Below are 13,922 nucleotides of genomic sequence, written 5' to 3'. Positions count from 1 at the left end.
TATCATGTATTAGAGACCTACTATTGAAAAGCACTTGAAATATATTGTCATGACTACTTAATAAACTAAATGTTATCTCTATTTTTAGATAAGAGAAATTATGCTTGGAGCAGTCAAGCAACTGCCTGAGGATTCCAGCCCAGACCCATGTCTTCTGATAAAGTCTGTGTTCTTGCATGTTCCCTAAACTCTCTCTGACACTTGTTCATGTGCCTGTTCATCTCCCCCTCAATCCTGCTTCCTGTTCTGAGAATACTTCTCTAGGTCATAGGTTCCTGGTTATTTGTTTGGAATCATCTTTTCTTGCCAGTTGAGTACGGTGTCTTTGGTAGCCAGTGCTATGAAGTGACAGCCACGTAGTAGAACCATATAGAACACACAGTGCAGAAGGGAATCTGACTCCTCCCCAGGGCTCCAGAGACTGTCACTTCAAGGACATATCAAAGACTGTCTATTCTCTGACAGCAGATTATTCTCTCTATATATACATGCTAATTGTAAGACTTTAAATGTGACTTGCTACACCTTGTTTGAAATGATGACTTGTCTTCCAGGAAATACAGAGTGGTCTTTAAGGCATGGGCTAAGTAGATCCTGCAATCTGAGCAGCTGGAGGCCAGGGACTATGGGTTATTTTGTATTTTTTTTTTCTAGTCTAGCAAATATCCTAACTTCTTTTTTTTTATTAATCATAACTGTGTACATTTATGGGGCACAGTGTGTGCTGATTTGATATACAATGTGGAATGCTTACATCAAACTGATTAACACATCCATCACCTCACTTACTTATTTGTTGTGGTCGGACATTTATACTCTACTCTTTTTTTTTTTTGATTGTTGGGGATTCATTGAGGGTACAATAAGCCAGGTTACACTGATTATACTCTACTCTAATGTACCACGAGAGGGGAGGGCAGGAGGGCAGGGGGAGGGAGGGTATTTGGTGGGACCTCTCACACACAATGCAATGGTTGTTTTGTATTTTGTTCATCCGTATGATCCTTGGACCCAAAGTCCATGAATGTATGAATGCAATCTTCACATTATTTTGTAATTTTACTCAGCTGCAATTCTGAGATTTCAAAATGTTAATACAGGTATTTCCTTCTTTTTCACATCTTCAGTGGGTGGCATTTTATTTGCTCATCACTTTCAATGTGTCAGGATGCTAAATGTTTTACTTTCAGCTAACCCTCACATTAACCTCTTGAAGTGGGTACTATTACTATGCCAGTTTCATGGAGGAGAAAACCAAATCTTGGAGTGAGCAAGCAGAATTGTTGGGCTGAAACTCCAGTCTGCCGTTACCTTTCTTTCTTTCTTTCTTTTTTTTTTTTAATCTCTAAGCTTTTATTAGCTCTAAGCACACCTACTGCAGCACATGGCCCTTGCCTCTAGGGATTAGTGGTCTTCCCAGCAGAATTATGAGGTAGGATCACCATCAATACAAATATTTGTATCTTGTGATACTTTGCTAAGAAGAATGTGCTTCAGCTCCACCCAGGTAAATACAAATGATGTAAAGTTTCCATCTTTTTATGGCTTAATAGTATTCCATGGTATACATACAACACAGTTTATTAATCCACTCATGGGTTGATGAATGGAAAAAACAGCAAGTATCCAGTGTACTCAATATTCATATGTTTTTCAACAACAAAACAACTACATGCCCGCATAAGAGAAAAACACATGTATATTCAAGTGAGGGGGAGGGGAGAGGATGGAAGGAAGAGGGGAGGAGAGGAATTCATAAGCTCTTACCTAAGGTGCACAATGTATACCCATATAGCCCACCCCCCGTGAAGAGCTCAATTGCAACTTGAACTTCACCTTAGAAACACAAACAGCACAATCTAATCATTTTCACTCTCATATAATCTAAAATAAAGAAAAACCAGAAAACAAATATCCCCTCCCCCCAATATTTGTATCTTGACTGCTTCCAGATAAAACAGCAGTTCTCAACTTGTGTGTCATGACCCTTTGTGGGTCAAACGACCCTTTCACAGGGGTTGCCTAAGACCATCAGAAAACTCAGACATTTACATTACAATTCATAATAGTAGCAAAATTATAGTTATGAAGTTGCAATGAAAATAATTGTATGGTTGGGGGTCACCACAACATGAGGAACTGTATGAAAGGGTCGCGGCATTAAGAAGGTTGAGAACCACTGAGATAAAACCTTTAAAATATTTTAATCCTTGATAAAGATCAAAGGAGCCCAGTGTGACTGACAGTCACGTCAGACAGTGAGCATCCGATTGGGGAATTATTTAACATAGCTAACATGAAAATAAATAACTGATAGTTAGACTTTGTCCTATAAGTATGTTCCATGATCTGAATAAAACCAAGACATCTGATTCCACAAAGCTCTGCATTCTTTGTCCTCTCTTTGAATGCTCCAGGTGACAAGAATCTGTTGGAAGAGGAGGAGGTAGGCGTGGGGCTGAGCAGCATTTTGGAGCAAGACAGACCTGTATTAGAGTCCTGGTGTCCATTTCTGGACAAGTAAGCTCACATAAGTTATGTAATGCTGTTCCTGACAATTTCCATCTCCTCATCCGTAATATCAGGGTAATAAGAGTAAAGGTACCTTATATGTGGTTGTTGTGAGGATTATACGAGATTATGTAGGAAAAGCACTTAACGAAGGTGTGTCTCACAGTAAGTGCTCAGCCCATTACCAGCAGCTCTTAATATTCCTCTGAGCTACATAAGAAGCCCGAAACATGCATTTTAACTCAAAGCTTATCAAATGTTGAATAAATACCCAAAGAGTTCTCTAAATCACTAAAGAATAGTCTACTGCTTTATAATGAAGCCAGAACATATGAACAGCAGAAAGTTAGGATGCTGGAGAAACTCAGGAATTTGATTTAGAGTTCTTTCAAATTTATTTCACCGAGAGTAGACAGCAAACATAGGAATTAAAAACTAAAACAAAAGTAAAAACGTGGCAAGGAGTCATTAGGAGTCCTTCAAAATACATGAACATATCAGACCTTGCTTCTTCAGCCATCTCGCCCATTGCCACGGCTTCTGTTGTCGCTGACACTTCTGAAGTCCACAGACGTCCAATCCTCCTCTGCTTCTTCCCTAAGCTCCACACCCACATTCCTGCTGTGTCTCGGGCATCAGGTCTTCTATGTTTTGTGGTTATCTTGAGCAAGTCACAACCAAACTCCAGCTGTTTTCCTTTATTTCCCCAGATCCACTCTGCCCAGGCTCCCGCCCCTCTCATCTACCTAAAAAACTGCAGTCATTGTCCCCTCCTCCCTCTCCCTGGCCATCTCCCATCCAATGGGTTAAAGAATCCCATCGATTTCACTTCTGAAAACCTCTCCCACCAACCCTGCCCTGTAGCCTTCTTGCACCCTTCCTTCTCAGCCACAATACCACTGTGTCTGGGCTCTCTGACCCCTGGTTATCCTCCCATGCCTGAAAGGGGAAACCTGAATTTCAACATGGGACCACCCTCTCTGACCATCACTACTACCCAGCTTTCTACCCTATCTCTAACCTTGTGCTCCCAGCTCCCACGCACTTCATGCTTCAGGCACACTGAAAGACACATTTTCCCTAACAAGCCTGGTCATGCTGCTGTGTCTTTGTCTCCCATTCAAGGCCCAGCCCTGCTTAGATTCCGAGATCAGATGAGATTGGGCGCATTCAGGGTGGTTCGCCCCCACTCCCCGGGTGCCTTTATGAACTGTACGTGTTGCCCTGCGGAGTGGCCTTTCCCGCTCTGCCCCACCTAACCCAGCCTAACCCGCTCCTACTCACCTTCCAACTGCCTACCTCGGAAGCCTACTCTAACTTCTCCCCCTTCGCTTTGTGCACTCTCACAACTACTGACACGGTTGGTTTTATTTGTCTGTCTGTCTATCTATCTATCTATCCATCCATCCATCTATCTAAACTTTTAAATATCTGCCCCCAACCAGAATGTGAACTCCAGGACACTGATATAGATACATATTACTTAATCTTGTTATCTCCAGAGTCTGACCATCAGTGCCTGGACACGAGTCATATTTGTGGACAGAATAAAACTGAAAATAAGAATGTTTTAGCAACATGAGAACAACAAAATGAAGATTTAAGAAGTTTATATTGTGTTTACTATTATTTTCAATACACTCATTTACTTAAAGGATGGGATCTTACAAATGGGGTTGCTTGACAAAATCCTACAACTGCCCCTTTGACGATTTATTTTCTGCACTTCCTTCTAAAAAGGATGTCAGATTATGTTACATGCCACACAGATTCTTCCCCCTCCTCACTTCTTGGCATTCCATAGGCGTCTGAAAACAGAATGAAGGCAGAAGACTTTTCCATGGCTTACAACACCCTCACGATCTGCCCTCTGGACACTTTTCAATTAAATCTGTTATCCTCCCTCACGCCTTCGGTCACATTGTCCATTTACTCTTCCTTATTGTATCACAGCTTCTTGCCTCAAGGACTTCGCAGCTGCTGTTCCCTATGCCTGGAACTCCCTGCTCAGTTTGTCCCTTCGCTGTCGTTCAACTCTCTGCTCCAGCATCACTTTCTCAGAGCCCTGCCCTGGCCTCCTTTCATTCTCTCTTACTTTCCATCCCCTTATAACTGCTTTGTTTCTCTTCATTGCATGTGTATATTCCTGTGTTATGTATTCTCTACCTCCATCATTAGAAGGGAATTTCTACAACGTTTAAAACAATCGGGAATTTTGTCTGATTTTTTCACATGGTATCTTGACACCTAGAATAGTCTGGTACACAGTGGAAGCCCAACAAATCTTTGTTAAGTGAACAACCCACACCCTCTTCCAAGGCTAAAATAATGCATGCCAAGAGGACAGCACTGTGAGCTTTTAAATTTTAAAATGAAGGTTTCTTCTGCTATGTTGACTCCTGTTTCCCAAACAAATTTACAAGTTTGCATACGCATACAGGCAAGTGTCTCTATTTCTACACGCAAGGCCGGATCCCTCCATAGCAAAAACAACCCATACACTGTTTGGAGCTGCATTACTCCCTGCGGGATGTGTGTGCAGCTCTCAGGCCACTCCTGACATCACGGTATCTGATCACAGCTCAATGAAACTCATCTAGTTATCCCATCACTTCTCTCTAGTTCCTTCTGCTTTAAATGCTTAAACAAAAATACCAATAATACATCGAATCCTATTTCTCCCATGAAACAGTGATAACCTGGTGTTACTAATCTTCAGAAGATTAAATTCAGTAAACAAATAGAAAAAGAAAGCTTTAAAGAAGCGATCTTCAGATTATGTCTCATAAATACCTGCTTTAGCATCGCTTGAGTGCTCTGTTAAAAACAGTACAAATTCCTGGTCTCCATCCATAGCTGTCAGTGGGCTCTGGGAGTGTTATCTGTTAAGAAGCTCCCGTGATTCTCATATACATTAAAGTTTAGGAAACATTACCCTCATCGTTTTTACACTTTCCAAGTGCATCTGACTTACAGAGCGCACACTCGCTTGTTAGTGGGTATGTACACGTACACACACTAGTGCAAGCTTTGAATGTAGATATCTTTAGGGTGAAGTGTCTAGCAGCCTGCAACTGCCACATGAGTCTATGAGATCTCTCTCTCTTTATAAAAATAGGTAAGGCAAATGTGGCAAAATGATAGCAATTGTCGAAGCCAGGTGGTTATTCTTACATGTACAAGAATAGTACATATTCTTCCAACTTTTCCATATGTTTGAAAACTTTCCTTATAAAAAGTTGAAAAAAAATGTAAGCTTTGGTTCACTCAAGGATTGTAGTCACATGCTGCAGGAAAATAAAATAAAATGAAGCAAGATCCACAAGGTAATGGCTTGGCCAGATGGTTACAGGGAGGTCCAAGAAGGCTTAGGGGACTTCTCCTGATTTTTCCCTCAACTGGCTATTAAGACAGCTTTTCCCCCTCAGGGGCCTGCTCAGTGTGTTCAGATGAATCATTTGTGATGCCCCAACTGAACCTCTTCCCAGCAGTCGGTCATGGAAGTAGCGCGGCTCAGGACTCCAGGCGTCAGCAAAAATGTGTAGTTTCCAAATGCACTTGACATTTTTCAAGCACAACTCAATTGCTCTCAGAATTGGCCACTTGTGCCTCGGGAAGGAAAGGCAAATGAGAAGCTCCCAAAGTGCCGTCCTTGGAGTCTGCTAACACTCCAAGAAAGAGAGAAAGCCAGTCCTTGATGCCTTACAAAAAGTAACAGAGACGCTCACACACTTCTTTTCCTTCCTTTTGGGGGGAGGGGGGAGGGGAGTATCCGGGGCTTTGGTCCTGACATCAGCATCATGTAAGCCCAGGTCCAGGGCTCAGGATTGAATAGCTGAGGCTAAGCCAGAGGGAGTGCTCTCTGTGCTTAGCTCTGGTGCCTGGGTCTGGGTGATTTCTTAAGAATTTAATGATCATCACATCACTCTAAACTATCAGTCTTTTTGGTAAATGTCATTACTTTTTCTCATGTGAAAACAAAACCGTTTCATGAGTCTAAGGGAGCATAGCTAACAGCTTCACATGCATTCCCCCATGTGTGTTACATGACAGCAGAGATGTGGATTTGACACACAATCTCGGTAAGCCAGGCTTCGGTTTCAAATTGGCTTAGAAAATTAAGGGCATGCATTGTCTCTGATTAAACAACCATAGAAGATTTTAAAAAGAAGACTACCAAACAAAAAACTCATGCATAACATCCATGCATGAAGTGCCCCACCAGTTCAAAATGCTGTGAATTTTATTTTATTCTTACGACACAGAGGGAGCTTGAATAATCTGGAGCGGAAGCTTAGAGAAGTGGCAGCTGGCTAAACTACCTGAGGTCCCAACAAATGATTTCTTTTCCTTTTTTCCCCCCTATGAGACAAGTAAACTCAGTCATTGACCCCAAACCCTACCAAAGAAACAAATACAGGAAATTTCTTAATGCCAAGTTCCATTTTCAGTGTGCAAACAGTGGTCTCTCCCTATTTTCTGTTGGTTTGGCTTTATTCCCAGGGGGAAATCCCAGCAGGGCTGTGAAACAGACATGCACCATACAAATAATTGCGCTGCCTCAACCGCAAAGGTCAGGCCTCTCTCTCTCCTCTCTCTCTGTCACTCTGTATCCCACTATCTCATCCCAGGGTAGCATTCAGCTAGCCAGGACAACTAATGACTAACAGGGCAGAGGTGTTATTCCCCCCACTCATGAAGTTTGCTGCAGCAAATGTTCTTGAAACGCAGCAGAAATCTTGAATGGTTTCAGTGTAACACAGTGTGGGGAAAAAAGCAACTCTGGTTATCAGGGAAACCAGGTGTTGACTGTTGTTCTACTGAGAAAATTGACCTCCCCAGTAAATAAACTCATGGGTATTCAGAGGAGCGGATGAAAATATTGATACACAGCCCATTAATCCCTAAAATATTTTGAATGCCATACATTCAGTGGCTGAAATTTCATACAAAGCCAGAGAAAGAACAGAGGCAGAAACACTCCAGGAGTGGGGGGTGTGGTGCTCAGTGAGGGAGAGCGGGTGTGCGCTAGAAAACTCCAGATTTCATTACATTTCACTGGTGCTGGCCATGCCCTTTGAAGCATCAGGTTTATTGTCTCTAAAAGAGTAAGTTTAATAAAGAGGCAGCCCATAAAGGGTACTGTAGCATGTAAAGTTACTGTAATTGGGTTTTCAGGAGTTATGATAAGGCATTTAGCTGGAGAGAGGTTAAATAACCACCACACTTTCTGGCACCATTATTAGGATCTTCAGTACAGACAAAGAACGGTAGTAGTTGAGGGAGAATGTGATGGGAAGGTGAGAGAGACAGAGACAAGGGACGCAGAGGGAAAAAGAAAAGAGGAAGAGAGAGCAGCTCACGGCTAAGATGCAACCGGAGAGAGAGAAAGAGAATGGCCATGCTGGACTGCCCTGCTGAGCCCGCCTCAGAACAGCAAAACTAGGTAGTCTTTGAAAGCAGGCCAACTTTGTGTTCCTGTTTGCAAATGTAAATGGACACAGTACGAAAAATCAAGTGTATAAATTAAAAAAATAGAAAGCACAAAACTTCCAACTCTCTTGAGCAATGGACTGGTAAATGCTTGATGCTTATAGTAAGACTTTTATCCCTACATGTCAAATGCCTTTATCATTAATTAATTAATTAGTTTAAAAAACCAGTAAGATCATATCCAGTTGAAGGCAGTTTTAAATCACACAAATTTTCGACTCTGACAAGCAGGGTTTGAATTCTGGCTCCAACCCTATCACTGTGGGCAAGTTACTGAAACCTCACCAGGGGGCCGAGAATGATAGTACCTAATCCATGGGATTGTTGGAGGGGACTGATGAGTTTACTCAGGGGAAATGCTTAGCATTGAGACTGACATCTAATGGTCAATAGATACAGCTATTACTTGCTGAGGACGGACTTTAAGTTTAGTGTATAGGTAGTCCCTGGGTTATAAACAAGATAGGTCCCCTGGGTTTGTTCTTAAGTTGAATTGGTATGTAAGTGTGAGTTGTACGTAAGTTGGATGGTTGTAACCTGGGGACTGCCTATATCTTGTTTTTTTACTGAATCTACTTGATCTTGCCTTGTTCCCAGCTCCTTTAAAGTATTTCTTGAGTGAACAGGTTGTTCTAATTAGCACGGGGACTGAGAATTACAGGCATCTTGGTCCTCCCTCCCCTATATAGTTTTATTAGGAAGAGAAGGCAGTGGAGAAATGACTAATGGGCTTGTTCTCTTCTTCCAGCTAGGAATTTATGTATGCTTGGGCTGGGAAGTGAACTCTTGCTTTTAAAAACAGAACTTAAAACAATTTAAAAAAAATTTCTACTTCCCAAGTTTAAAAAACAAGAAGCCAATAATCCCATTAGAACAGTTTACAGTCTATTTCATATCAAGGTTCTCTAAGCTCAGACTCAAGCCAATTTTGATTTAAGGAAAAATAAGCTTTCAAGGCTTCTCATCCCTGAACCTTTCAGCTCATAGGGGACTGCCACTACATTTGCAAATGACATGAACAACAGGAAAATCCTTTATTTTGCCCTCTTCAAAATTTGCAGTCGAACCAAAAATACTCACAGCTGGAATAATTAGCAACTCAATTTATTGCCTTCCGTTTTCTAAATAGAAGCTTCGACTCTTGATATTTAAATAGTGTCACACTGTGACATAACATAGTGTTTTTCATGGTCAAACTTCTTTTCTTCCTCCATAAAATGATACACTGCACAGTGTGATAGGCAAGGTCCCCAGAGGTCACTAAAGAAACCTGGTGTTTTGTGAGCAAATCCATTTCAGAGTCTTTGGGACGAAATGAGGAATCTTTTTCCCCCCCTGGAGTTGTTAACTTGGTGACTTTTTTCAAGTTAATTGGTAAGAGTCTTGATATAGTAGGGGGGAAAAAACAAAGACTTCTGATGTTGACTTCATATTTGACCTTGACTTTGCCACACACTACCATGTGGGAGTGCAGTCGAGACAGCTGTTTCAAATGGACTCATTCTCGTTCACTGGCAGCCAGAGGTGGTGAGGAAAGAAGGCACAATGTCAGATACAATTGACGTGCACAGTGATTTCTGCCATCGTGTTTATTGCCTGTCCTGATCAGGGAGTCAGAGAATATTCGAGCTGGAAGGACCCTTAGGGTATGTCCCTTTATCATATTCTGCTTTGTGCTATTACATTTGTTTTGCGTGTCTGGCTTGTCTCCTCAGCCAAACTACAAAGGCAGGCCCTCTATCTTTTGCTTCCTGGAATCTTTCACTGTTCATAGCAGGTGCTCACAAGGTCTGCTGCAGGAACTCACTGACTATGATAGAGTGTGAAAGTGCAGGCTTTGGAGCCAGGCACACTTGGACTCAAATCTCAAGTCCACAGGGAATTGCAGGATGCATAGTGGGTCTCGGAGGCCTCCTTAAAAAAAAAATGGAAGATGATGAACTTGAAAACAATCTATGAGCACAGACAGTGCCCCATAGGATGTGTTTAATACATGTATGTACTATCTAGGGATAGGGATCCCTTTATTAAAAGGATTTGTTCTATAAAATTTGGATTCAATCAAAAGGTTGCATTCAAGGATGTGGCCCTGAGGCCGTGGATCTCCACCCCTGAATCACAAGTCACAAGTCAGCCAATATTTATTGAGCATGGAATATGCATTACATGGTGCCAGATGCTTTGGATAAAATGGCAAATAAGTCCTCATGTTCATAGGGAATTTCTAATTGGAGAGAGAGAGAGAGAGAATAATTAACACTCAAGTCCAGGTAAACAACACATACATGAAATAATTACAAAATGAAGGAAGTGCCACGAAGGGAAGAAGGGATTGAGAGAGAACACAATCACCTCTGTGGGGCCGCTCGCCTCTCTGCAGATGATCAGTGGTAAGGGGTCGTGGGAGGGTAAGAAGCAGCTCCCCACCTGAGGAGTGAGGAAAAGGGCTCCCGGGCAGAGGAAACACCACGTGCAGAGGCCCGAGGTGGGAGAGACCTAATTTTTGAGGCTATGAAAGGACAATGTGGCTGAAACACAGTGAGCCAGGGTCTGTGGCAGGAAGAGGCAGGCATGATGAGGCACGTCACATGTGCCTCGAGACCGTGGGATCTGGATTTTATATCAACTATTAAGGATGCTTTAACTACATCTTATCTTTGAGTTAAGAAAGTACATCTGGGGGCATCCTATCTGATGAATGCCTACGGAGAAGACACTTGTGTGGAACCCAGCACAGAGTCCTGTGATTACAACAAAAGAAAAAAGAAAGGGAAAAGCTAGGCTATTTTCTTTGACCTCTGCCTTGAAGATTTTGGTTTCTTTGGTTTTTGTCCAGAATAGTCCACCCAGCTCTCAATATGGCACTTACTCCTCTATCTGTATTTGAATATAGTTAGGCATCAAAAGTTTGGCATGACCAAAACGCAGTTTTTGATTTTGTTTCCAAACTTCCCCTTTCCTCCAGGCCTCACCTGTATCAGTTGCGCAGGTGGCAGCCTGAGGATGTCGACTGTGGAGAAATGTGTGTGCAGGACGGATATTAGAAGGTGTTCTTGGCCTGTGGGGGCATCTGGAAGAAGGCTGGGTGGTGGGAAAGCCACATCATGATGCTGTTGTGAAGGGGCCTAGCTTAATCCATGGGGCTGGGATGACCCTGCCAAGTGGGTCTAATTTGGGCTGAGCCTTCATCCTCTAAGTTGGACCAGTCATTGGGTGTGGGCTGTTCCCAGAAGAAGACTCTCCAAAAGGGACTTGGCTGAGATCAGCTGGCTGCCAACACTCCCAGTGGCTGGGGGGAGTGATGCTCCAGTCCTGGAGGGCGGCATGTGGGTGGGCGCTGGGCCAGCCACCTCACGAGGCTTTGCCAAGGTTCCTGTCCTTCTCTCACCCCCAGTCCAACACCAGTTTCTTTCGTCTCTGCCCTCAACACGGCTCCGTCCTTTTCTTCCCACTTACACGTCGACATCACCTTACACCTGGCCTGCTGCATCCAGCAGCCTCTCCACAAGTCCCTGTTTCCACTCCTGCCCATTACATCCTTCTCATAGGAGTCGGATGTCTACAAACACGAATCGAATCAGATTACACTCCTGCCAAAATCTTCAAATTCCCTACACTGAGAAGAAACCCAGCCCCTCATCGTGGCTTACAGGGCATCTCTTCATGGGTCTGGACCATTTCTTCCCCATCTCCACCTATTTCTCTCCTGAGTTGTCTGCCACACTTTTTGCCGTTCCTTAAAGAAGCCTAGCTCTTCCCCACATGGAGGGTCACACTGTGTTTCCCCCAGTTTGGAAAGTTCTTTCCTCAGATCTTTGCATGGCCCCTCCTTCACAGGTCTGTCAAGTCTCCCCCCAAGCTCACTTCCTCAGAAACTCTTGCTCGACCAGCCCTTCCCATGCCTGTGTTTTATCACCTTGCCTTGTTCAAGGTTATAGCCTGAGAATTGTGGTATGAAGGCCCAGCCCCAGGCCCTTGGTTGGGACAACCCCTTCCAGTAGCTATGTCATTCCTTCCCCGTTTGTCATCCGCTTTACCCCAGTGTGCACAGTTCACGAGGAGCAGGATTTCATCGTCTTCCTCACCACTGTGCTCCCAGGCTTCTGGAAGAAACCCAGCACGTGTGTGGTGCTCCACCGATTTCTAGTAAAAGCGTGAACCAATACAGATATTGAAAAGATCTTGAAAAGATCATTTTATAGTGCCCGTAGCAGGTGATGGATTAAAAAGGTTTTCCATTTGCTATCAGATGCAACGCTTCTATTTACTTGCCCTGCACTGTCTGTTTTTTCAAGGGATCCTCTTCCTTCTGGCTTTCAAGATTTCAGTAAACAAGATCATGTTCGCATTATTCCTACACTATAGAACTATATTTTAAATCCTTTGAGAAACCTTCATCTTCTTATTCTGAGGAGCTTTTTGGTGTATTTCGTGAGAGCCTCTCCACTTCCCTGATCTTTTTTTTTTTTTTTTGAGACAGAGTCTCACTTTGTCACCCTCGGTAGAGTGCCCTGGCATCACAGCTCACAGCAACCTCCAACTCCTGGGCTTAGGTGATTCTCTTGCCTTAGCCTCCCGAGTAGCTGGGACTACAGGCGCCCGCCACAATGCCTGGTTATTTTTTGTTACAGTTTGGCCGGGTCTGGGTTTGAACCTGCCGCCCTCGGTACGAGGCCGGTGCCCTACCCAGTGAACCACGGGTCTTGATCTTTTGATCTTTTCAATTGGAATTCTCCTCAACTTTCCTGTCATTCTTGAGGGATGATAATCATGTTGATTATTTTCACCTGGACACCCAAGGGCTCTGGGAGATAGTGGGATAATGCACTTTTGATTGGTTTCTAATATTCCACTTAGCGACCTCCAGGCCAGGTCCTGGTTTGTAACAGGGACCCCGAGATAATCTTCCTACAGGTCTGGAAGAATTTTTGGTAAATGTTCTTGCACCTTGTCTATCATTTCTCTCTCCACCTACAGAGCAGTTTATCTTATCGGTTTGATATCTCTGCAAACATGAAGATTTTATGGTCCATTTTCTCTTCCAAAGCATTTGTAATAGAATATGATCAGAACAGGTTTCTTCTTGGAAAAATTCTATGTTTAGCTTCTTTCACCCAGAAAAGAATCCATTTATCTTTCTCCTTTTCCCCCACCTCTGTAAGGAAGGAGACCTGCCCGACACTCCTTTTTTCCTTTATCTTTGGTGATTTCAGTAACTATGCGGCAGTCTGAAGCATTGGGTTAACCATGATAACGAATGGGGCTCACGCTGGCGATCTTTGAGATGTTAACGTGGTGCACACACTTGGATTCGTTTACCAGGATTAATCAAACCCTAGGTACTGATATTTTGTGTTGTGACTTCAAAGTTAACCATTTCAAGACATCTTTTGGGAAGAGACTTTTTTTTCCTAGCACCTTTCTTGCTTGGAAAAGACTGAGTGAGAGACTGGTTCTCCAGCCTAATTATCTCATCTCTTCTTTCACACCAAGAGAGGGAGGGGGCACATTGATCCTCCAGCTGTTTTTCTCCAATTAATTAATTAATTAAAATACTTTCCATGGAGCTAAAGTTCACATAACATTAACCATTATAAAGTATACAATTCAGTGGCAGTCAGTGCATTCACAAGGTTGTACGATGACCACGTATATTTAGTTCTAAAACAGGAGTGCCCAACATTTTGGCCTCTCTGGGCCACAAGGGAAGAAGAGTTGTTCTGGGACACACATTATAGACACAAACACTAAAGAAAGCTGATGAGAAAAAAATAAGTCCGTGAATACCTTTTGTGATATCCGCCACCCCAGATAGGCCAAACAGTCCTCACATAATAATCCCAATTATGCAGCTCAGAGAGTTTTTAAAATCATTGAGCAGGTCCCAGATTTTCTATCATTAATATAGAAAATGTCCA

At 43.0% G+C, this 13,922-nt stretch overlaps 1 protein-coding gene across 12 annotated transcripts in view; it reads right to left on the bottom strand.

The window, feature by feature from the left end:
• Positions 1-13,922, bottom strand: part of TENM2 (teneurin transmembrane protein 2) — a 1,234,499-nt gene that overhangs the window by 271,754 nt on the left and 948,823 nt on the right. The gene's annotated exons all lie outside the window — the stretch shown is intronic.

The sequence above is a fragment of the Nycticebus coucang genome, chromosome 17 (assembly GCF_027406575.1).
Source record: "Nycticebus coucang isolate mNycCou1 chromosome 17, mNycCou1.pri, whole genome shotgun sequence".
Classification (NCBI taxonomy): domain Eukaryota; kingdom Metazoa; phylum Chordata; class Mammalia; order Primates; family Lorisidae; genus Nycticebus; species Nycticebus coucang.
Note: the sequence above shows the minus strand (reverse complement) of the source record. Positions and strands in the feature narration are given on the sequence as shown.